The 23279-nt window shown below is 44.8% G+C and overlaps 1 protein-coding gene and 1 long non-coding RNA gene across 4 annotated transcripts in view; one reads left to right on the top strand and one right to left on the bottom strand.

Annotated features, from left to right (window-relative positions):
• Positions 1 to 23279, bottom strand: part of LOC148129429 (vomeronasal type-2 receptor 26-like) — a 65943-nt gene that overhangs the window by 7291 nt on the left and 35373 nt on the right. The window lies entirely within an intron of this gene.
• Positions 9740 to 23279, top strand: part of LOC148129431 (uncharacterized) — a 33512-nt gene continuing 19972 nt past the window's right edge. The window contains exon 1 of the long non-coding RNA XR_015745430.1: positions 9740 to 9804. This is a non-coding gene — a long non-coding RNA (uncharacterized LOC148129431). The remainder of the gene's footprint in view (positions 9805 to 23279) is intronic.

Raw genomic sequence — 23279 nt, 5'->3', positions numbered from 1 at the left:
CTTGGCTAAAACCTCCTTGGCTGATCTAACGGCCCTCTCGGCCAACCCATTACTAGCAGGGTGAAAGGGTGCTGTGAGTGCGTGTCTGATGCCAAGGTTGGCTGCGAAGATGGCAAACTCATTTGAGCTGAACTGAGGCCCGTTGTCCGACACCAGGGTGTCTGGCAGTCCATGCGTAGCAAACAGCTGGGTCAGAACCCTTGTGATGGCTTGTGTTGTGGTGGAAGTCAGCATGGCCACTTCGGTCCATTTAGAAAATGAGTCCACAACCACCAAGAAAGTCTTTCCCAACATGGGACCAGCTAGGTCAATGTGAACCCTGGCCCAGGGTGCTATGGTGGACTGACATTCGAAAATGAGACACAGGGAAATGTCTTGAGAAAATGCCAGCCCTGAGTGAACTCAGGTAGCAGTATTTATTGAGAAAAACACAAGCAAAAATACAGTATGCATATTCAGAAAACAATGACCTCAACAGGAGATTACTTCACCAGCATGAGAACACACAATCTTGGAAAGTCCCAGATGTTACCTTACTAGGATGAGATCATACAGCCATGGAAAGTCTCATGGGAAAGTTTGGAAAGTCCCATGAGAAAGCACAACTGTGTACCTTGAACTTTCACCCATTTTCCTATTCCTTCTAAACTTGCAGAATCAAACAGGATGAGACACTCATGAGCAAAGGTACTCCTACCCCCACCAAGAATGCCCACATCTCCCTAGACTTACTGCTAGTTATTCAAAGGCCTTACAGAAAATGATAAAATGATCAATAGATTATATTACCACATTCCCTCCTTTTTTATTTATTCAAAGATAGGGGGTGTTTTAGTGGCATAGTACACAGTTCCCTCATGACCTGATCCCACACGCCGGAAGACTGAGGTACACATTTGTAATAGATTAGGAATACATTGAATAAAACAACATAATAAGATACATATAGCAATAATAATAACAACCCCTTGCAATAAGGAGCGAAACCATGATCCATCAGGAAGCCAGGACCACAGACTGTCCCAGAATGATGCATTAAACCCATCGGCTCCAGATTGATGCTGAGCAATACGATCTTCCATGTCCTGAACAGTCTTTGTAATGTTTGGCTCATAATTATGTATAAAAACACAACAATGTGAATGAATTAAAGCACAAACTCCTCCTTGAGCAGCTAACATAATATCTAAAGCATATCGATTTTGCAAAGTAACTTTACGAATTTCAGACATTTCTACATTAATCATCTTAATATTCTTTATAGTATCATTAAACATAGCAACAGTAAAATTATTTAAAATATGAATATCCCTATAGTTCATAGCAAGAGAGTCTGTATAATGTAACTTAGGCAACTCCAATTGACACTGATATTGTCCATAGTCTGAAACAGAAACATTAAACAGGATCAGAGTTGTTGCACAGGCTGAAGATATAATATCCTTATCAGGTCCCGAGTAAAGAATGTCTTGATCCTTATGCCAGGACCAATATGCTGGAAAAACCAAAGGATACCGCTGTTTGCAGATTAATTTAGTCCGGTTCCCCAAAGAAACCTGCTGCATACAAGTTGGTAATCTCAGGTAAGCAGTCATCTTTTCCCAGTCTTCACAGCGCCGCGTCCGAGCCATCGGCATCAAGAGAATCAGGAACCACAGATACACCATCCTGCTCCTCCGAAACTTCCTTCACAGGTGCCTGCGAATGATCAGGTCGAACACACCGACCAGGAACCCAACGAATTTGACCAAGATGTTCAACTGCTGCATAACCACGTCCCCACGTTATCAGCTCAGCAGGAACCCATGCCGGATCCGGAAGGAACCGCACCAACACCCGAGGTCTCACTGCATCTGTAGAAGGAGAAGAAAAATGCCTGCTGGCCGCGCCGCAGGGGTTACCAGACAAATTTAAAAAATTTAAAGTATATAAAGCTAGATTTAATTGATCTTGAATCGCCGGAAGCCCCAGGAGCTTCCCTCCTTTTTTATTTAATTTAGTTAACATGGTCTTGAGCGTGGCATTATGACGTTCTACAATAGCTTGCCCAGTAGAATTGTATGGAACCCCAAATTTATGTTCCACGGACCATTGTTTGCAAAACTGATCAAAAACGGTGCTCCGATAAGCCGCACCATTATCAGTTTTTAAAGTTTTAGGTGTACCAGCAACTGAAAAAGTCTTAATGCAATGATTGATGACATGTTTAACCATCTCACCTCTTTGAGGGGTAGCCATTAAAAATCCTGAGTAAGTATCCACAGTCACATGTATATACTTCCAGGGTGCAAATGACGGATATTGAGTAACATCCATTTGCCAAATCATTGAGGGTTTCAACCCTCTGGGGTTAACTCCCATAGGTATAGTTGTGCCCTGCTTTGAACAAGTTGGACATTGTTGAATTATGGCAGCAGCTTCTGCAGTAGTAAGTTTGAATTGCTGTGCCAATGCTTTAGCGTTTTGATGAAAATAACTATGACTGTCCCATGGCTGGACAGTGAGAACTGAAGTTACAGCACTGTCAGCTTTGGCATTACCTTGTGATAAAATTCCAGGCAAATTACTATGACTACGAATGTGAGCAACAAAACACACATTCACACGCTGCTCCAAACATCCTTGTAACAGCAAAAGCAATTTTAAAATATCAGGTGATATTCCAGGAGACAAATAAGAACCTGCTACAAAGGGTAACAAATTATACACATACAATGAATCCACTATTAAATTAAAATCCTGATTGTGAAAATTTTGAAAAGCCAAAACTACAGCAGCAAGTTCTGCCTGCTGGGCAGACTTCTGCTCTGAAGTCACTTTTGTATGCCAAATTCCAGATTTATCTTTCCAAACACAAGCACCAAAAACTTTCCCTCCATCAGTAAAAACTGTAGGAGCATCTGATTTGCCCAATGGTATCCTTTCTTACATTTTGGGCACACTGATTTAGGACGAACACCCTGTCCCATTGATCTCTTATTTTGCTGACTTTGACCCCCTCCAGGAGCCCGACATTGTGCTTTAAAATGTCCAGGCTTCCCACAATTGAAACAATTCCCCTTTTGAGCATGTCCTGTTTGTAAAGCCAGAGCTAAAGTCTCCATGTTAAAAGACTGACTCCCAACCTTCCTACATGCATTAATCAAATCCGCGATTTCTCGCTCTCCACTTGCTACAAGTGGATTTAAAATCTTTCTGCAATCTGTGTTAGCTTGTTCTACTGCTAACTTAAAAAGCAACTCTTTCTGGGTGAATTGATTATCAATTTGTCTTTCAATAGCCAATTTCAGTCTGCTAATGAAATTTTCATAGGGTTCATTGTTCCCTTGTTTGATGTTAGTAAAGGTCTTCTCACCACCTTCGCCGTCAGGGAGAGCCCCTATGGCTTGAAAAATTAATTGTGGGAGAAGAGCGAACCCTTCCTCAGGCATACCATCTCTCTGTTGTTCCACTGTTGTATAATTACCAGCTCCGTAAAGCTGATCTGGGGTAACATTTGCTGTTCCCCTCTGGACTGCCAGCTGTCTCCATTTCTGATCTAACACCAAATATTGAGCTGGAGTTAAAATCATATTCAACAGAGCTTTCCAGTCAGCCGGAATCATTTTATTTCCATAACCAACTGCTTCTAACAATGCCTGAGTATATGGCGATCTAACACCATATTCTTTTGCTGCTTGCTTAACTTCCCTCAAAATCCTGAGAGGTAAAGGCTTCCACTCCCGCTGCGGATTCAACGCAGCGTCCATGACAATTTCCACTGGATTAAGTTGAACTTCTACTCCAAACTCCACCAAATCATCTCCTGATAATTCCCCTCTATTCTTTGCTTCTTGAATAGCTGCAGTAACTGCATCCACCTGAACCCTTAAAGGTAAACTCTTATCCTCTGACAAAGTATTTCTAGCGCCGGACAGTCCCCCAGATTTATCTGGAGGTGCCGTCGGCGGCAACAAACGATCCCGCATGGTAAAGCGGCAAACCTTCTTCAGGGGGTGCTAGGAGCGGTTGTTCATAAGTAGCTAACGCATCCATAATCACCCTCCAGGTTAACAAAATTGAAGAAGGGCACGAGGTTCCTCGTGCAAAAATTTCCCTATCTTTTTCCAGGACTCTACTTTAATACTACCTCCCTCCGGATATGACTTAATATTTTTCCAAACATACTGTAGTAAGTCCTCAATTTCTTTCTTTCCTACAGCACAACCCCTACTGCCAATTCCAAATCCAAAACTATTCCCAATGATCCCTCTCAATTCCCTGATGTGCTCTTTCTGAGCCTTCGAGAGATCTCCCCCATACTCACGAAAAGAATCTATCTTCGTCCAGCGAAGAAGATGAGGGCCAGTCGGCGTCCGCGACGATGAGTATAGGATGCGGGAAACGTATAGCCTTCCAAGCTATCACGTCGGGGTCACCATTTATGGTGGACTGACATTCGAAAATGAGACACAGGGAAATGTCTTGAGAAAATGCCAGCCCTGAGTGAACTCAGGTAGCAGTATTTATTGAGAAAAAACACAAGCAAAAATACAGTATGCATATTCAGAAAACAATGACCTCAACAGGAGATTACTTCACCAGCATGAGAACACACAATCTTGGAAAGTCCCAGATGTTACCTTAGTAGGATGAGATCATACAGCCACGGAAAGTCTCATGGGAAAGTTTGGAAAGTCCCATGAGAAAGCACAACTGTGTACCTTGAACTTTCACCCATTTTCCTATTCCTTCTAAACTTGCAGAATCAAACAGGATGAGACACTCATGAGCAAAGGTACTCCTACCCCCACCAAGAATGCCCACATCTCCCTAGACTTACTGCTAGTTATTCAAAGGCCTTACAGAAAATGATAAAATGATCAATAGATTATATTACCACAGGGTGCCCCCGCGTCCTCCCACCTGGTGGGTGTGGCTGTGGGTGGAGCTGCCCTTGTCGCCTGGCAGGCCTGGCATGCGTTGACCCAACTGGTAATTTGGGCATCTAGTCCAGGCCACCAAACGTAGCTTCGGGCCAAGGCCTTCATCCTCACCATGCCCGGATGTCCCACGTGCAGTGCCCTTAGAACTGGTTCTTGCAATGAGGCAGGAATGACTACCCTTGTCCCCCACAACAGGCAGCCCTGAATTTCTGACAACTCCTGCTTGCGGGTCCTAAAGGGAATTAGCTCAGGGGCAAATTGTATATCCGGCCACCCCCTTCCCACCCAGTCCAGGACTTGCGAAATCAATGGATCTTTTTTTGAGTGTGCAGCAACATCCCCAGCTGAAACTGGGAGGTCCAGTCCCGTGCACTCGAAGAGTGCGTGGATGGGAGCTGGGTCCTCGACTGGCGAGGCAGGGGCATCTGCTGAGGGCATCTGCGTGGCTCAGGTTTATTCCGGGCGATGGATCAAGGTATATGAATAAGCGGCCAAAAAAAGAGTCCATCTGGTCATTCTTGGGGAAAGTACCTGTGGGGTTTGCTTGTCTCCAGCTAAAAGTCCTAGAAGTGGTTTGTGGTCTGTGACCAGTTCAAAATGATGGCCATAGAGAAACTCATGGAACTTTTTTACAGCAGCTACAGCAGCCAAAGCCTCCTTATCTATCTGGCTGTAGTTTCTCTCAGCAGGAGAGAATGTCCTAGAAAAGTAGGCAATGGGTGCCTCTGATCCATTTGAAAGTCTGTGGCTTAGAACTGCTCCTATCCCAAAAGGTGAGGCATCAGCTGCGAGTACTAGGGGCAAGTCCTTGTTAAATTGCACCAGAACTGCGTTTGAAGTCAATAGGGACTTCACTGCTCGGAAAGCGTTGGCTTCTACCTGCCCCCAGTGCCAGGGAACATTCTTGTCTAGGAGCCTATGCAGGGGCTCAGCTACAGAGGCTTTGTGGGGTAAGAAGGAAGCATAGAAGTTTAAAAGCCCTAAAAAGCCCTGTAGTTCTACCTTGTTAGAAGGTGTGGGTGCATCATGAATGGCTTTGACTTTGCTTTCAATAGGGTGAATTCCCGAGGAATCAATTCGATAACCCAGGAAGTCTACTTGACTGGTAGCTATGGTGCATTTTTCTTTTTTCAATTTGAGCCCATTTAGTCTAAACCTGTCAAGAACAGACCTAACCCTGAGTAACAACTGTGACTTGCTGGAGGCTGATACTAATATGTCATCAAAGTATGGGACCACCCCGGGTAGGCCCTGGAGGATTCTTTCCATGAGTGATTGGAATATGCCAGGGGCTACGCTGACCCCAAACTGTAAACGCTTACATCTAAACGCACCCCTGTGTGTTACTATGGTTTGAAGGTCAGCTGTTTGTTGGTCCACAGGGAATTGTTGGTATGCCTGGGACATGTCCAATTTAGCAAAGATTAGGCCTGGCTCAAATGTGTGAAGCAGGTGTTGAATAACCGGTACTGGGTATGTGCTAACTTGAAGGAAACGGTTGATGGACGTCTTATAGTCCGCGCAAATTCTCACACTGCCATCCTTTTTAAAGGTGTAACTATGGGTGTCTCCCACCTTGCAAAGTCTACCTGTTCTAAAACTCCTTGATTTATGAGTTTGTCCAGCTCTGAGTCTAATTTGGGCCTAACGGCAAAGGAACTCTTCGAGGTTTCAAACGGACTGGGGTGGCTTGTGGACCCACATTGAAGGATATGGGGGTGCCTGTATAACAGCCCAGGTCACTGCTGAAGACATTAGCGTAGTCGTTAAAAAGGGCATCAACTTCAGAGTTTCTGACAGTGTGAATCCCTGTTATGCTAAGCCCCAGGGCAGGGAACCAATCCAGTCCTAGCAGACTAGGCAGGGCACCATCAACAACTACCAGTGGCAAGTAACCTCTAAAGTTTTGGAATTGAATAAGGAATCTTCCCTTACCCAGGACGGGGATGGTCCTTCCCTGGTAGTCCCGAAGGTTCAGGTGGCAGGTGGTCAGCTTCCTCCTTGGGAACGAAGGCAGCATCTTCTTTAACGTGGACCATGCAATGATGGAGAGGGTTGACCCGGTGTCCACCTCCATATGGCAGGTTTTACCTTCTAAAAGAAGAGAAACGCTTATTTTGTTAGGGTTAGTGGAGACACTGCCTGTGTGATAACAAGTGTAGCAGCTTTTTACTTGCCTTTGGAAAGAGGCAGAGGTTCGGGATCTTGGGACAGGGGCTTGTTCAGCTTGACAAACTCTGGCTATATGCCCTTGCATCTGGCAGTTCAGACAAATAGCATTTCTGAATCTGCATTTGGCTCTAGGATGGTTTCCCCCACAACTCAAACAAGGGGATTGTTGTTTGGTGAACTGGCTGTTGTTTCTCCTTGGTGGAGCTAAAGGTGCTCTAGGGCGTGTGAGGCGATTTATTTCTAATGGCTCCTCTATTTCCTCCTGGGAGGCTTCATCGTAGTGGACTGTAGCCGTCCCTTGTCTAATGGAAGTACCTTGAATCTCAGCTGCAGACACTTCTGATAGCTCAGCAGCTTGAGCTTCTTCTAGGGCTAGGGCTAGGTTGAGATCTTTCTTGGCTAATAACCTACATTGCAGCTTTAGATCTCTAACCCCCCCACCACTTGGTCAAGTAGCATATCATCAAGGTAGTCCCTGAACCCACAGTGGATGGCAGCAGATCTTAAAGCTGCCATATATTGGCTTATGGTTTCTCCCTCAGCTTGAACCCTTCTCCTAAAAGCTAGCCTCCTAGCTATCTGAGAGGGTTTGGGGGAATAATGGTTGGCTAGAATATCCTTCAGCTCTTCCCAGGGGATAGACTTAATGGGTCGTGGTGACACTAATGCTGAGGCAGTGTCAAAAACTGTAGCCCCACAAAAACTTAAAAAATAAGACCTTTTCCTCAGGTCTGTAGCCCTAGACAAGTCTATAGCGTTTAAAAAACATTCAAATCTATTAATGTAGGATTCCCAAGTCTCTGTTCCGGGCTGGAAATGTGGGAAGGTCGGCGTAGATGCCATTTGAGCGATAACCGTGGGTGTGCTAGGTGAGGAAAAATCAGCGGTCGCTTTTAAAAAAGCATTTCAGCAGGGCCTGTCAGCGGCGTTCGGCTCCTCAGCTTTGGAGCTTTGAAGTTCGCGCTCTTTTGGAGAGCGCCGGCGGCGGTGACTTCACTCAGTAATTAGCGGCTTCAGCTCTTTCTCTGTGTGACTTCGGCTCAATTGTTTCGCCTGGACGTCTTTACTGCATCCCATCCTCGTCGCCAGTGTTGTAGAGCGGCGGTTACAGAAGGGAGACGGAGCCAGGATAACGCTAACAGCTTTATTCAGGGAATAAAGGGTCACCGCGGCTTCAGATGCAATCTGACAGCCAGCTAGCGGCGACAGCTGATGCCGTTTGACAGCTCCCTTTTATAGCCGGCTGTCAAACGGCATCAGCCAATGGGAGCGTTCGGCGCTCCCGCTCAGGCAGCGGACCAGAAGGAGAACTGCTGTCAAGTGCTAAATACATAACAGACCCTTTTTTTTTTATGCAGCTGTAGGTGTCCTCCTCTTATCTGCTTCTTCCCCAGGCAGAATCTCTCCTCCACCCCCCAAAAGTCATTCCCTCCTATCACTGCCCTTTCTAAATGGGTTGTGGGAAAGGGGGGGATATAATTTATGTGCTCTATGCAAGTCATCCTCACATATTATTTCATTTCCCAAATACATTATGGAAATACTGCTGATATAACTCGATCTCAGGAAAGAGTAACAAACAATTTTGTGATGTGATCAGAAACCCAGTTAAGTGAGGGGTGGATGGTATGATAATTAAGTGGATAAAAACTGATTTAAAAATGGTACTCAAATAATCTTTAGTTTTTTTTAATCTTTGTCATGAAAGTGGGAAGATACAACATTTTGTCGTTAAGTCAGCAATTTTTCTATGTTGTCATTAATATAATAGGGTTGATAAATTGCTATTATACAAGATTTATAACAATTCTCAGGCAAATATACTTTTATGTTATTTAAACATTACCAACTTTCCAGAAAAATATTTATGATTTCCTCCTAGAAACAACTGTATGACTAAAAAGCAATAGAAAACTATCTGGGTTTTAGGATTTGATAAATTATAGTATCTCATATAAGAACATTAATGATGCACTGGATGAAGGATTGTGCCAAGCTTGATAAGTATGTAAGGGAGCCAGTTTGGTCTACTGGTTAAGCCCCTGAAGTAGAAAGCAAGAAGATGTGAGTTCAAGTCCCGCCTTGGTCATGAAGCAGGGTGGGGGATTTGGGTCCAGTCTCTCAGCCCAACTCAACTCACAGGGTTGTTGTTGTGGGGAAAATGAACACACAACTACTCATTGGTACTCAGCCCCCGTGGCTTCTGCAGAGAAGGGCTTTTAAGGATGGGGGATGAGTTAGTGCACTTAGTGAACTCAAACAAGGTCTCAAAGATCTGGAAATCCAACAAGATGCGGCTGCTCTTCCCAAGAATGTTTATTTGAGCAGCCTTTAGAGCAACGAGATATTTATATCAAATTACCCTGCCAAGAGTCCAAAGGGAATTAACTTCCGAGAGCTGCAACGGAGTTCCCAGAGCCGTTTCAGGGGGCCGATACAAAGAAAGAGCGCCTGAGCTGAGACTGGGCCCCTGAGGACAAGGGCCACTCATACTGCATCTCACGCAGAGGTGGTATTCAACCGGTTCTCGCCGGCTCATGTGAACCGGTGGTCACCCTGGTTGGCCACACCCCGAACTGGGTCGCCCGCTTGTCCCAGTCGCTCTCCAAGCTTTCCCTACCACGTGGTGGCTGTGGTGCAGCCTGGCTTCAGAAGACTCTTTGAAGCAACACAACAATCTAGGGCTGGCATGCAACGAATCTCGGAGGTCCTGCACTTCCCAAGCCACCAAAGGATCGTGCAATCGTAACCAGGATACGCCGAGAACCAAAGGGAGATGAAGGTTCGAGGTGATATAGAAACTTATCGCCTCCTCGTGATCCCCAATAACCATACGCAACGGCTGGGTGGCGAAACGAATGGGCCCAGACCAAAGCTCACGCCCATCCACGGTTTCCACTTTGATGGGTGGATCCACAGCAACCAATGGTACATCAAAATGCGTTGCAAAGGCCCGATCCATAAAACTAGAAGTAGCCCCTGAATCCACCAATGCCACCGCTGGAATCCCTCCTTCTGGGACTGTAAGAAAACTTGGGTGTCCAACAATAAATGCCGAGGAGGGCCAGGGTTCACCTCAGCAACTTGAGGTGTTATTCGGGTTTCTCCCAGTAAAATGAAACAGCCAAGCCCCCACCCAGTCAAGTTGCACTCCCACTGGCAGTTAAAAGAAAAAACAGCTGCAAGCTCACATTACTCCAAGAAGCACAAAGCTGAAGACACAAGCCTGAAGATAATGAATCAGATTTAGTTGAAACGTCACCAAAATACTTCCAACTTTACATGGGAGAAAACCCGAATAACCAAAGATCCACATACAAATACCTGCGAAAACCTCAGAAAACAAATATATATATATATATATATATATATATATATATATATATATATATATATATATATATATATATATATATATATATATATATATATATATATATATATATATATATATATATATATATGTTATGTCCCACCTTCTAAAATAAACAGTTAAGGCTGAAAGCAGCAGTCCTTGTAAAGAAAGGCAGCAAACAGGAAAATGTTATGTCCCACCTTTAAAGTAAACAGATAAGGCTGAAAGCAACAGTCCTTGTAAAGAAAGGCAGCAAACAGGAATTTTCACAGATAGCTCCAATAAGTAAAAGTTCCAACGAACTAAATCCAAGACTCAACAAGATTCTTCAGATCAAAATCCTTCACAAAATAATTCCAATAAGTAGAAGTTCCAACGAATTAAATCCAAATCCCAACAAGATATTTCAGATCAAAATCCTCCAAACTGTGCTCTTCAGTTCTCTCTTGCAAATAGACACTTTGTTCCGGACAAAGTGCAAAGTCATATCTCTCCCTTTATAGAGTAACTAATTAGTCTAATTGCTGGTCTGCCCTCCTACTGTATCCTCGTTGGTTCCTCCTTGTCAGGAGCGTCTTGTCCTGACATCTACCCAGCAATCATCCAAATTATCATCTTCTTCACCTGAAGATATCATCTGTTCCTCAGTATATATATATATTATGCCTCACAAAAAAAAAAAAAAAAAAAATAATATATAATATTATGTATCCACAGGTGAGCAATCACAATTCTGAAGTTCCAAAAATATAAGCAACCAAAAACAAACCCCAAACAAGATAACTGCTGAAGTTTTTCCAGTCCTCAGCAGTAATTCCGATATCTGTTTGGCAAACCTGAAGTGCCTATAAATCACAATGCCTCAGAGAATCTTCATAGGACTTTTGCTCTAACAAGACACTTTGCTTCTGGCAAATTTCTCAAGCCAATCCGTTTCCTTTTTATCCCCTAAGGGGCGTGTTAGTCTCATTAATTAATCATTGGCTCGACGCCTCCTTCCCAATTGAGATTGACGTCTCAATCTCCGTCTATTTCTCACATCAAGCCAGGATCCCTCAAAGTTCTCCTCTTCTCCTGAAACCTCTCGCACGTTTTCCTGATTATCTGCCACCGGCTGCTGCGTAATCAGAGATGGAGACTCAGGGGAGGTAGAAGACTCCGACAGCTCCAATAAATTAGGTTCGTCTCTCATAGCCAAGTCCACCTCCTCATCCTGGCTACCCTCAAAATCACTCAGCAATGCAGGCTCAAATCTCACTGCCATATCCTCTTCACTTGAGCTCACATCTGCCAAAAGAACAGATTCAAAACCCGGAGTCACAACACATTTGGATGTGTGACTGCTTCCAATGTAGATAGCCATAATGGAACCTTTGGGTAGTGGGTTTTTTAAATCTTTCCTCAGATATTGAACAACACATTTCTTACATGGTCCCTTTAATTGACCAATTTTGTTAATTATATTTTCTCTATATTTTCTCAGTGTATGATTGACAATTTTTTCTCAAACTTTTTCATTCATTTATGAAGATAATGGCAGTATTTGTATCTTAATTAAGCATATTTGGAAATTAGACAATTGTAGAAGAAAGATTCAATGTGGGATAAGAAACCAAGTTTTCTCTTCAAATTCCTGGATGTTCCCATTTTAGTTTCATCCCTTTCTGGAGAAGAATGAATTTTGGAATATTTCCAACTTTAAACTGTACTTGGATCAAAATGGAGAGATAACAGCAGATCTGATGATCTGGGACTTCTTGGTTCTTCCCAAGGAGGATTTTGAGACCAGGACTCTGGCATATTTTGAAAGACAGAAACTTACTATTGAACAAGATGTTCTTGCTCAATAAGGTGGGAGAAATTTTGGTGTCTTTTCTCTGTTTTCCAAAGCCTCAGGTCCCATTTCCAGTAGTCCAAGCCTAGAGTCTCCAGTGTTGTTTGCCTTCCATGCCAGTTGGTGTCTTCTAATGGAAGTTCTTCAAGAGACAAGACCTCAGTGGGGTGGCTTTGCAATGAAATCTTTCAAGATCTTACTGGTCAGAGGTTTCTTTCTTCATCACAGTTTAATTTTATATTTAAAAATCTAATGAAATGAAAGTTTCCTAAATCTTTTACAGTAAACGTTATTCTCAGTTTTAATATGACTGTATCATCATACTTAAATCTTTTTCAATTCCATCCCTCCAGACTTTATTAGATAGAAAGTACTTTATTGTAATGTTAAAATCCAAAAGCAAAAGGGAGGAACTAAATGAAGAATCTGTCAGTTGTTATACTTCATGGATCTGTTTAAAAGTAGTCAGAGATTTCATATTTACCTCAGTGAAGACCAGAGGCTACTTGGCTAACATCCCTTTCTCCCACCATTTTCCATGGATGGAGGGTCCTAACGTCTTTTCTTTCGTATTCCTATTTTTTTTCTGCTTAGTCCCTGCCTCAGTCCAGATGTGTGGAAAGTTGTCCTCCTGGATTTGTCAAGAGGGCTCGAGAAGGAGAGCCAGTTTGCTGCTACGACTGCATTCCTTGTCCGGAGGGGACCTTCTCCACTCAGGAAGGTGAGTGACACCAGAGCAAAGGAAGGTTTTGTGGAACTGGATCCATCCAGAACATTTTCATGAAAGTTCAAGTTAAAAGACAGATTGAAACTCCTGCTTTTCTTTTTTTTAACCTGCACAATTTCATATCTAAAAGGAGGTAAATCAAAAAGACTTCGAAGGAGAGGCTGGGAAGAGATAGGAGGAGGGGGTGACAGACTGGGCAAGCTTTACTAACAGCAGAGGAAATATCTCTTCTGCTTTTTAGTTTGGATAGGTGCTGCTAAGTTTACCTTTCTAGGAACACCTGAGTTCTTTGGAACTTGGTGAATTGTTTTAGGTCCACCTTCTGAAAGACCTTGCAATTTCCTATTTATTGGCCTCCCCTTGAGGATCCCTGAGAAGATGTCCCTGGTCCATAATGGGGTGCTGTGGATAGTTATGGGGGGGAACTCATTTCACAAATATTCTGCAAGTCATGTAGATGAATCAATCAATCAGAATAGAGCTGGAAGGGACCTTGGAGGTCTTCTAGTCCAGCCCCTGATCAAGCAGAAGAAATTATACCATTTCAGGCAAGTGACTGTCCGGTCTCTTCTTAAAAACCTCCAATGTTGAAGAACCCCAAACCTCTGAAGGCCAGCTGTTCCACTGGTTAATTGTTCTCACTGAAAGGAAGTTTCTCCTTAATTCCAAATTGCTTCCAGATGTTACAAGATACTGTAGGTATCCTCCAAGTCCAGTATATTAACTGCCATGTGGCATGACTCAGGTTCTTTGCCTAAAAAGATTATATGATTCATTGTTAACTTCTAATAATGTAGGTTCCTATGAATATTCTACACATTACACTGGAAATAATTACCACCCTAGCACTTCCCTCAACTTCATAAACCTAGCTACATTTTTTTTAAAAATTATATCCTTCTTATGCTCATTTTAATGAAATTGTTAAGAAATACTTTTGGAAAATACCCAAGGTAACAGTTGTTATCCAAAGAACGTATTTCTTGAAAGATAAAAGCACAAAATATTAATGAAATATTGCTTTTTCGCTTTCTCAGATACAGAAAAATGCACCAAGTGTCCAGATAATAAATATCCAAATGAGGACAGAATCCAATGTATCCCCAAAGTTATAACCTTCCTGTCTTATGAAGAACACCTGGGCATCATCCTGGTCTCTTTTGCCCTGCTCTTCTTCCTAACCACAGGCCTTGTTTTAATCATCTTCATTAAATACCGAGAAACTCCCCTTGTCAAAGCCAACAACCGGGACCTCTCCTACATCTTCCTGGTCTCCCTCCTGCTTTGCTTCTTGTCTTCTTCTCTCTTCATTGGTCAACCAAGAAAAGCCACCTGCCTTCTCCGACAAATGATCTTCAGCCTCATCTTCTCAGTTGCCGTTTCTTCTCTCTTGGCCAAAACCATCATGGTGGTGCTGGCTTTCCTGGCCACAAAACCAGGAAACCGAGTGAAAAGATGGTGGGGAAGAGCTTGGCCAACTCCATCATCCTTTCTTCTGCTGTCCAAGTTATCATCTGCTCCATCTGGCTGGGAGTTTCTCCCCCTTCCCTGATTCTGACCTCCACTCCCAACCTGGAGACATCATCCTGCAATGCAATAAAGGGGCCGTTGTCTTGTTCTACGTCACCCTCAGCTACATGGGCTTCCTGGGTCCCTCTGCTTCATGGTGGCTTTCCTGGCCAGGAATCTGCCCGGGGCCTTCAACGAAGCCAAGTTGATCACATGCTGGTCTTCTGCAGTGTCTGGGTGACTTTTGTGCCCACCTACCTGAGCACCAAAGGGAAACACATGGTGGCTGTGCAGGTCTTCTCCATCCTGGCCTCCAGTGCTGGTCTGCTGGTCTGCATCTTCATCCCCAAGTGCTACATTATCCTTCTGAGGCCAGAGCTTAAAACAAAGGAGCAGCTTAGAAATGTGGAGGTGTGAGACTGATGAATTTCAGCTCCAAGCTATCTTCCATACATGAGTGGAGCAACAATTTTTATTCAAATAAATAAAGAGTGTCCGGAAGAATATGAGGAAACCAATTTCTTGGAGGAATGAGAATGTGTTACCAAGATAGAAATAAAGAGTTAATGCATGTGCAACCTTTTATTTAGACAACATCTGTTTCTTGAGGATGGTAACAGTGGGTGGGCATGAAGGTACCTTGAGGTGTGCTAATTATGAATATTCTCAGTTATATCATCTATTAGATATTCAAATTGATGGTTATCACTTTATTCTCTTTTCCACAAATGTATAAATATGAGTGTCTCCTTTTGTCTGTGGGAATCTGTCCTGCCATTTTCTAGAGGGAAATTCCTCCAGTGGACACTGAATAAATAATTACACCAGTGAACTTTGATTATTGGGGTTTTTGGGTCCTGCATTTGATTCCACAGAAACTGGTGTCAGGAATGGGACTCACAATCTTCCATCTGCCACCAGGGATAATAGCTAGGCCCCCCCTATAGGGTGAGGGTTGTGAGGTTGATCCCATGTTCCTTCCTGATGCCACATAAAGGCACCATTTAGGACTGTGTGTGAGGCCACAACCTGTGTCTGAAAATCTGTTGTGGTGGGGAGCTTTGTTGAGTCTATGTGGCACCTTCTATCCTGATTCTCAGCCACCCTGGCCCTGCTGCGACCTCAGCCATGCAGTGGCTGGAGGGATCCAAGAACCGAAGGGGAATTTGGCTTTGAGGGGCAAGTGTGACCTTCCTGAGTTGAAGAACGTCCAAGCTCCCTTTTTCCTTTATCTGAATGGAGGAATTGATGCCAGGCAGGGAGGGAAGTGGATGATGGGGCTCAGGCAGACTCTGATTGGGGAAGGAATCTTTCCCCAAGAGACAGCGAAACCTGCTGTAGCCCAGGGCTGGGAGGGGGTCCGATGCCCCCACTGGGGCCCTCACAGGCAGAGAAAGAAAGGGAGGGTGTGAACTTGGAGGGGATCATAGAAATACTTTCCCTCCCGGGTGGGAAGAGAAATGGCCCCAGATGTGAATCCAAGGACCACAGTAACCAGTGCAGGGAAGGAAGAGGGGAGGCCGGCCAGGAACAGCCTCCAATTCCAGAAACAGACAGATCATGATCTGAAGGGGAAACAAGAGAATCTCTGGGAGAAAAGCGAGGTGGTCTTGCAGGGGGATCCACAGGGGCTCTGGCTGGCTTTGGAAACACCAGTGGGGAACTCCGTGTCTGGCTGAATACCTGAAGCTGTGGACAGAGCCAAACTCAGCAGTCCTCTTCTGCCCAGGGGAGTGGACAACTCCTCCTGACCAGGGGTAGGATTCAAATTATTTAACAACTGGTTCTGTGGGCATGGCTAGGTGAGCTCCGTTTTTGGGTTTCCTGGGCCTCAAGGAAGCCTCCAGGGGGCATTTTTGCTCCCAGGAAGGTTTCCTGGGGCTCAGGAAGGCAAAAATTGAGGGGGGGGCATGCAGCACCTCTCCGTGCTCCATTTTTGGGCCTCTTGGGCTCAGGGAAGCCTCCTAGGCAAAGCAGTGAGACAGCAAGTGGGATCCCGGCACAGCTGATCATTGGAACAGCTGATTGTTGGGAGGGAATAAAAAAAGAAATGTCTTAAGGAGTGACTGGGTGGGGAGAATGCAATCAGCGATGATGGGCATGCGCGTGATGTTGCGCATGTACGATAAGGGCTGACTGGAGGTGAGGGGAAGGGTGGGCGGAGAGGGGCATGGCCAGCCAGGGGCACAATTTGCTGCTTCTCCGAACTGTGCTGAATCATAACAACCGGTTCTATAGAACTGGTCTGAACCAGTAGAATCCCATCCCTGCTCCTGATGCCTTTTGGGAGTGGAGAGGGGGTCGCGGTGGGACTCCTCTTGGCTTGAGATGGCTGGAGACAGTGGAGGTCTGGTCCAATGGATCCTGTTTAAAGCAAAATGTGAGAGCTTCCTGATAGCCTTGGCCATGTTTCGTCCACAAAACCTTTAATAGAAGCCAAAGAGGTTTCAATGTGCTGGCAAAGATGCTAGCAAAGATGTAAGTCTAAACTAGGCCTCATTTCAATCTGATGCATCAGGTTTCTCCCTCTCTCTCTCTCTCCCTCACTCCCTCCCAGACTGGCTTTGCTCTACTTTCCCAATGTGCCTGCAGGGCCAGCGCCTCGAACATGGATGGATGGATGGATGGATAGAGACAGACAGAGAGAGACAAATAGGTAAGTAGATAGATCTATTGATAGATAGGTAGGTAGGTAGGTGGATAGGTAGGCAGGCAGACAGGTAGAAAGGCAGGCTGGCAGGCCTTTTGGATGGATGGATGGATAGGTAGGTAGGTAGATAGATGATAGTAGATGTATGTATGTATGTATGTATGTATGGATAGATAGATAGATAGATAAATATATTGGTAGATAGGTAGGTAGGTAGGTAGACAGACAGAAAGACAAACAGACAGACCTTTGGATTGATGTATAAATGGATAAATAGTAATAGAATAGGATAGATAGATAGATAGATAGATAGATAGATAGATAGATAGATAGATAGATAGATAGATAGATAGATAGATAGATAGATAGATAGATAGATAGATAGATAGATAGATAGATAGGTAGGCAGGTAGGTAGGTAGGCAGGAAGGTAGCCAGGCAGACAGACCAGAGTGGCTTTGCTCTACTTTCCCAACTGCTGCTGCATTTGAGACACCGCCCCTGCAGGCACGTCAGGAAAGTAGAGCAAAACCACTCTGGCTATGCTCTGCTTTCCCAACATGTTGCTGCTGCCTGCCCTGGGCTTCCTCAACCCTGAACTGTACTGGCTCTAGGAAGGAGGGAACAGCACCGCCCTCTAAGACGTGAATGCCCCTGGAGGGGAGCAGCTTGGGAGGGGCAGCCTGTGAACTTGCTGTCAGGCACAGCAACTACAAAGAGGGGCGGGCTTGGCTGAGCCTGGATATTGGGCATGTGGTCAAAGCCCCCTTCCTCTGCCTCCCCTAGGTGATCCACAGATGCCATTGACTATTGTACCAGAACGGTGCAACAGTCAGTGGGGTGAGGCTGCAGGGCCGGCACCTCAAACGCTCCCTGCCGCCTCTTAGCACCCCCTGCCACCCCCTTGCCTCTTAGCACCCCCTAAGGCATCCCATTGCCCCCAGGGGGCAGTACCACCCACTTTGGGAACCACTGCCCTATATCACCAGGCTTGAGATTTTGGGCTTGGACAACCTTAAACTACGCCACCTACGGTTAGACTTAAGTGTAGCGCACAAAATTATCTGCTACAATGTCTTACCAGTCAATGACTATTTCAGCTTCAACCACAACAATACAAGAGCACACAACAGATACAAACTCAACGTTAACCTCTCCAAACTTGATTGCAGAAAGTACGAAATTAGGATGCCTGGAATGGAGGCAGGTGGGAAACCCGCTCAGGGTCCCCCAACTCCCAGCAGAGGGGAAGAAATCGGGGGGGGGGGTCAGAGAGACCCACAAAAGAGGTGGATGGGTCTCTCCCCCTTGTCTTTCCATGGGAACTGAGACTCCCCTGAGGATAGTTCGAAGTCACCCATGGAGCTTTTCTTTTGAAGACAGGATTAGAATGGAAATCAATAGGAGGAGGAAAGGAAAAGGAAGAAGAAAAGGAAGATGGGAAGGAACTGAAGTCAATAGATGAGGAAGTAAGGAGGAAAAGGAATAGGAAAGGAAGGAAAGGGAATAGGAAAGGAAAGGAAAACGAATAGGGAAGGAAAGGAAAACGGACAGGGAAGGAAAGGGAAGGATAGGGAAGGGAAGGAAAAGAATGAAAAGAAAGGAAATAAATAGGAGGAAAGGAAAAGGAAGAAGCAGAAAAGGAAGATGGGAAGGAACTGAAGTCAATAGATGAATGGAGGAAAAGAATAAGAAAAGGGAAGGGAAGGATAGGGAAGGGAAGGAAAGGAAAGGAAAAAATAGGAGGAGGAAAAGAAAAGGAAGAAGCAGAAGAGGAAGATGGGAAGGAACAGAAGTCAATAGGTGAGGAAGGGAGGAGGAAAAGGAATAGGGAAAGAATAGGGAAAAGAATAGGGAAAGAAGGAAAGGAAAGGGAAAGAAGGAAAGGGAAGGGAAAGGAAAGGACAAAGAATAGGGAAAGAAGGGAAGGGAAGGAGGATCCCAGAAGGAACCAGCATGGTTGCACAAAGACCCCCGATAACCTGAAAGAAGACAAGAGAGACAAATATCAAAGGCAGAATCAGGGAGACGCAACTCAAGCAGAGCCCCCATTTTGAGGGAAACCAGGAAATCGGAGGCTCCGAATGAACGAAGCCAAACGCTGAAAGGAGGAAAAGAGATTTCTTTCCAAAGGAACGGGGGGCTGGGGGGCGGCAGGGATGGTCGGGCGCCTGGGGAGAAGCGTTCGGGGGCAGGGAGAGCAGGGGGGAGCCTGCCTGGGGAGGGGGAGGGGAGCCCACCCTCTCTTAGGGGAGGGGGTCAAGTGTCACCCCCCCCCCCACCCGCTTCCCTGCCAAGAGCTCCCAACTGCCCTCCCCAATGCTCTGAAAGGACCCCGGCCTTCTCTGCCCCCCAGTCTCTCCTCCGGGGCGGCGGGGCTGAGCAGCCAGGAGGGGCAGCTGAGGGACCCTCCTTCTGCCTTTTGCCCTGGCTGTGGGGCTGAGGGGCCCCTTGGCTGCCCCTCCTCCCCCAGAGTTGGGCCCTTCTTCCTCCCACCAACCCCAGGAAGCAACCCGGAGGAGGCGAGGGAGCCTCAGGGGCGGAGAGAGAGGGAGAGAAGCCACTCCAGGGGAGAGACCTGCCTTGCATTGGGGTTCAGGTCGGCGGATCCCTCCCCATCTGACCTCCACGGGCTCCAGTCACCCAGGCAGCCCCGGAAACTGGCCCATCTGAGCAACAGGAGGACCCCCACCCCCACCACATGAGACCTCCGTTTCCAGGTCTGCGAGGCCATCCAGACGATCCCCTGGGGCCCGGAAGCTGTGAGGGTCCGGCGGGAGAGGAAGCCGCTGCCCACCGCTCGGAAGGCCAGGGACAGGACGGGCCGGGATACTTGCAGGAGCCTCCCCCTCCTCTCCGAGGGACCTCCCTGCCTGCCCCACCGAGCCAGAGGGGGCTGCCTCCAGGACTGCCATCCGGGAGATCACCTGGTGCCCCTTTTCCAGAGCAGCCCCGCCGCTGAGGAAGAGGCTCCTCCGGGGATTCAGCAGCCCTCCGCCCCCCCCCTATTATTTAGGGAATTGTGTTTGTGGCTTTTTGTGCTTTTTCCACAGAGCAAAACATTTACTATGGAATCCATTATAAGACATGCTGGTGGCTATTGACTTGCATGGATTTTAAAAATTATTTTATTCCTGTATCGTACATCAGGTTCCATTTCTGCAGCGACAGTGCACTGTCTGTGTCGGGTCTTTTTAAAAAATATCCATCATATTTTATGCCCCGATTATGACCGTTATTCTCCTCATTGTACAACAGAGCCTCTTTGGAAGAGACTAAGATGGGGCGCCGTCATTATTTTATTTATTTATTTGATTTATTTATTTGATTTGCCAATTGTTTACAAGATAATAAGTATAAGTGTATACATAGTTGTGAATACATGAAATGGGTACATATAAGAAAAATAAAAGAATAAGAGAAACAATAGGACAGGGACGGTAGGCACGTTGGTGCGCTTATGCACGCCCCCTACAGACCTCTTAGGAAAGGGGTGAGGTCAATAGTAGACAGTCTAAGGTTAAAGTTTTTGGGGTTTGGGGAGGAAACTACAGAGTCAGGTAGAGTATTCCAGACATTGACCACTCTATTGCTGAAGTCGTATTTCCTGCAATCAAGTTTGGTGCGGTTTACTTTGAGTTTGTATCTATTGTGTGCTCTTGTGTTGTTATGGTTGAAGCTGAAGTATTCACTGACAGGTAGGACATTGCAATGTATGATTTTATATACCATGCTTAAGTCAGACCGAAGACGGCATAATTCAAGGTTTTCTAGTTCTAGAATTTCAAGTCTGGTGGCATAAGGTATTCTACAACGAGTAGAGGAGTGGAGAACTCTTCTTGTGAAATATTTCTGGACTTTCTCAATTGTGCTAATATCAGATACGTAATGTGGGTTCCAGACTGATGAACTGTATTCGAGTATTGGTCTAGCAAATGTTTTGTATGCTCTGGTTAGTAGTGTGATATTACCAGAGAAAAAGCTACGTAGGATTAGGTTAACAACTCTTAATGCCTTTGTGGCTATGTAGTTGCAGTGGGCTCTAGCACTTAGATCATTAGAGGTGAGGATTCCAAGGTCCTTTACAGAGCTTGGGTCATCAACAAGTTCTTGACTATTCAGCTTGTATTTTATTTTCTGATTTTTTTGCCAATATGTAAGACAGAGCATTTATTTGTTGAGATTTGAAGTTGCCATTTGTTTGACCACTCTGATACATAGTCAAGATCTTTTTGTAGGGTAGCAGTATTGTCTGTGGTATTGAACAGCTTTACATCATCAGCGAAGAGAACGCAATTGCTCTTAATATGATCACAGAGGTCGTTTATGTAGAGTATGAAGAGAGTTGGTCCTAGAACACTGCCTTGGGGAACACCACTATTGACAGGTACTGGATTTGATAGTACGCTCCCGATTTTGACCATTTGTTGTCTGTTTGACAGGAATGCTTCTATCCAGTTATTCAGTTGTCCAGAGATACCATAGGATTTTATTTTTAGGAGTAGTTTGTCGTGTACCACTGAATCAAAGGCTTTACAGAAGTCTATGTAGATTGCGTCTATTGCTTTGCCCTGGTCGAGTTGTGTCGTCCATATGTTTTTGCAGTGTAAGAGTTGCAGATTACAGGATAGTTTTTTCTGAAAGCAAATTGTTTATTGGAGAGTAGGTTATTTGTCTCTAAGTGAAGGATGATGGATTGGTTAATAATTGATTCCATGACTTTACAGGTGACGCAGCATAAGGAGATTGGCCTGTAATTTTCAACTAGGCTTGGGTCTCCCTTTTTGAAGATGGGGATGACTGTGGCTTGTGACCATAGGTTAGGCAAGGAGCTGGTTCTGAAAGATATTTCAAAGATTATGCTTAGAGGTTTGGCTATGGCAGTGGATAGCTTTCTTAAGAAGTAGGCACATATTCCATCCGGTCCAATAGATAGAGATGGTTTGAGGTTGCGTATTGCTTTTTCAACATTGTCTTCTGTGAAATCGATATGTATTAGATCATTGTTGTTATCTGTGGTACGGCTAGGAAATACTGGGCATGATCCATTGCTGTTTACAAATACTGAGCCGAAGAATGTGTTAAAGATGTTGGCTTTAATGGTGTCGTCGTTGCAGTCTTTACCATCAGGTCCTATCAAGGGAGGGATGGACCTTGAGTCTTTAGTTTGTTGTTTACAAATTGTAAAAAGCACAGGTGGAATTGGTGCTTAGAAGGTTTTCCTCTTGTTTAATGTGATAATTGGTGCATTTGGTCTTTATCTGGTGGCATAAATTTTTGTATCGGTTTTTGAAATTGGCAACGTGACCAGATTTGTTTTTCCGCCAGAGTGATCTCTTTTGGATTGAAGTTTCCTTATTGATATGGGTAATCTGCTTTTTTGTTTTGTTTTGGGAGTTGTTGTTGGTACATATAGTTTGATGACTCTTTTGACTTCAAGTAAAAATATGTTGTAATGGTCTTCAACAGTATTGCATCCAGTGAATAGAGATTGCCAATCAAGGGATGAGAGATCGTTGTGTATAAGATCATAGTTGCCTTTTTGAAGTTACAATTGGGAATTACATCATTGTGGTGATTTTTCTTGGTCTGAATATTTTTATACATAGACAGGACTATTGCCAACTTGATTCCAATTGGATAAGGCAGATATTATTGATATGTGAAAATGAGCATGCTAATGGAAGACCTCAAAACCTGGATAGTTTTTCAATAGTAGAATATTCAGTAGAATATCCTCTAGGGACCTTATGGCTCTTCAGGCATTTAATGGTCAATTTGAAGATGAACATAATAGACTAAAACATCATTGATATGTTCCCTAATATTCTGAAAAGCTGCTCTTGAATTCTATGAAGATATTGGATCTGTTGTTCATCCCCACCACCCCACTCACCTTACCAGATAGAGAAAAACACACAAACCTGTGGGACTTTGTAGGTGCCTACAAACATTGACATCTGGATGGAGATGTCCCTCCTGCTGCATCAATCAGAGCCAGGAGGTTGTCCTTCCTCCCACAGCCGTAGTTGGGGACATTGGATTCTCCAGTGGAGAGCATGTCCAGCAAGGCATCTGAAGTGAGGAAGGTGCTCATATAGTTGTCAT

Source organism: Notechis scutatus, chromosome 15, assembly GCF_049901735.1.
Source record: "Notechis scutatus isolate UNSWTSFEM ecotype Mainland chromosome 15, rNotScu1.2, whole genome shotgun sequence".
NCBI classification, from domain to species: domain Eukaryota; kingdom Metazoa; phylum Chordata; class Lepidosauria; order Squamata; family Elapidae; genus Notechis; species Notechis scutatus.
This window is presented reverse-complemented; position numbering and strand designations above follow the sequence as displayed.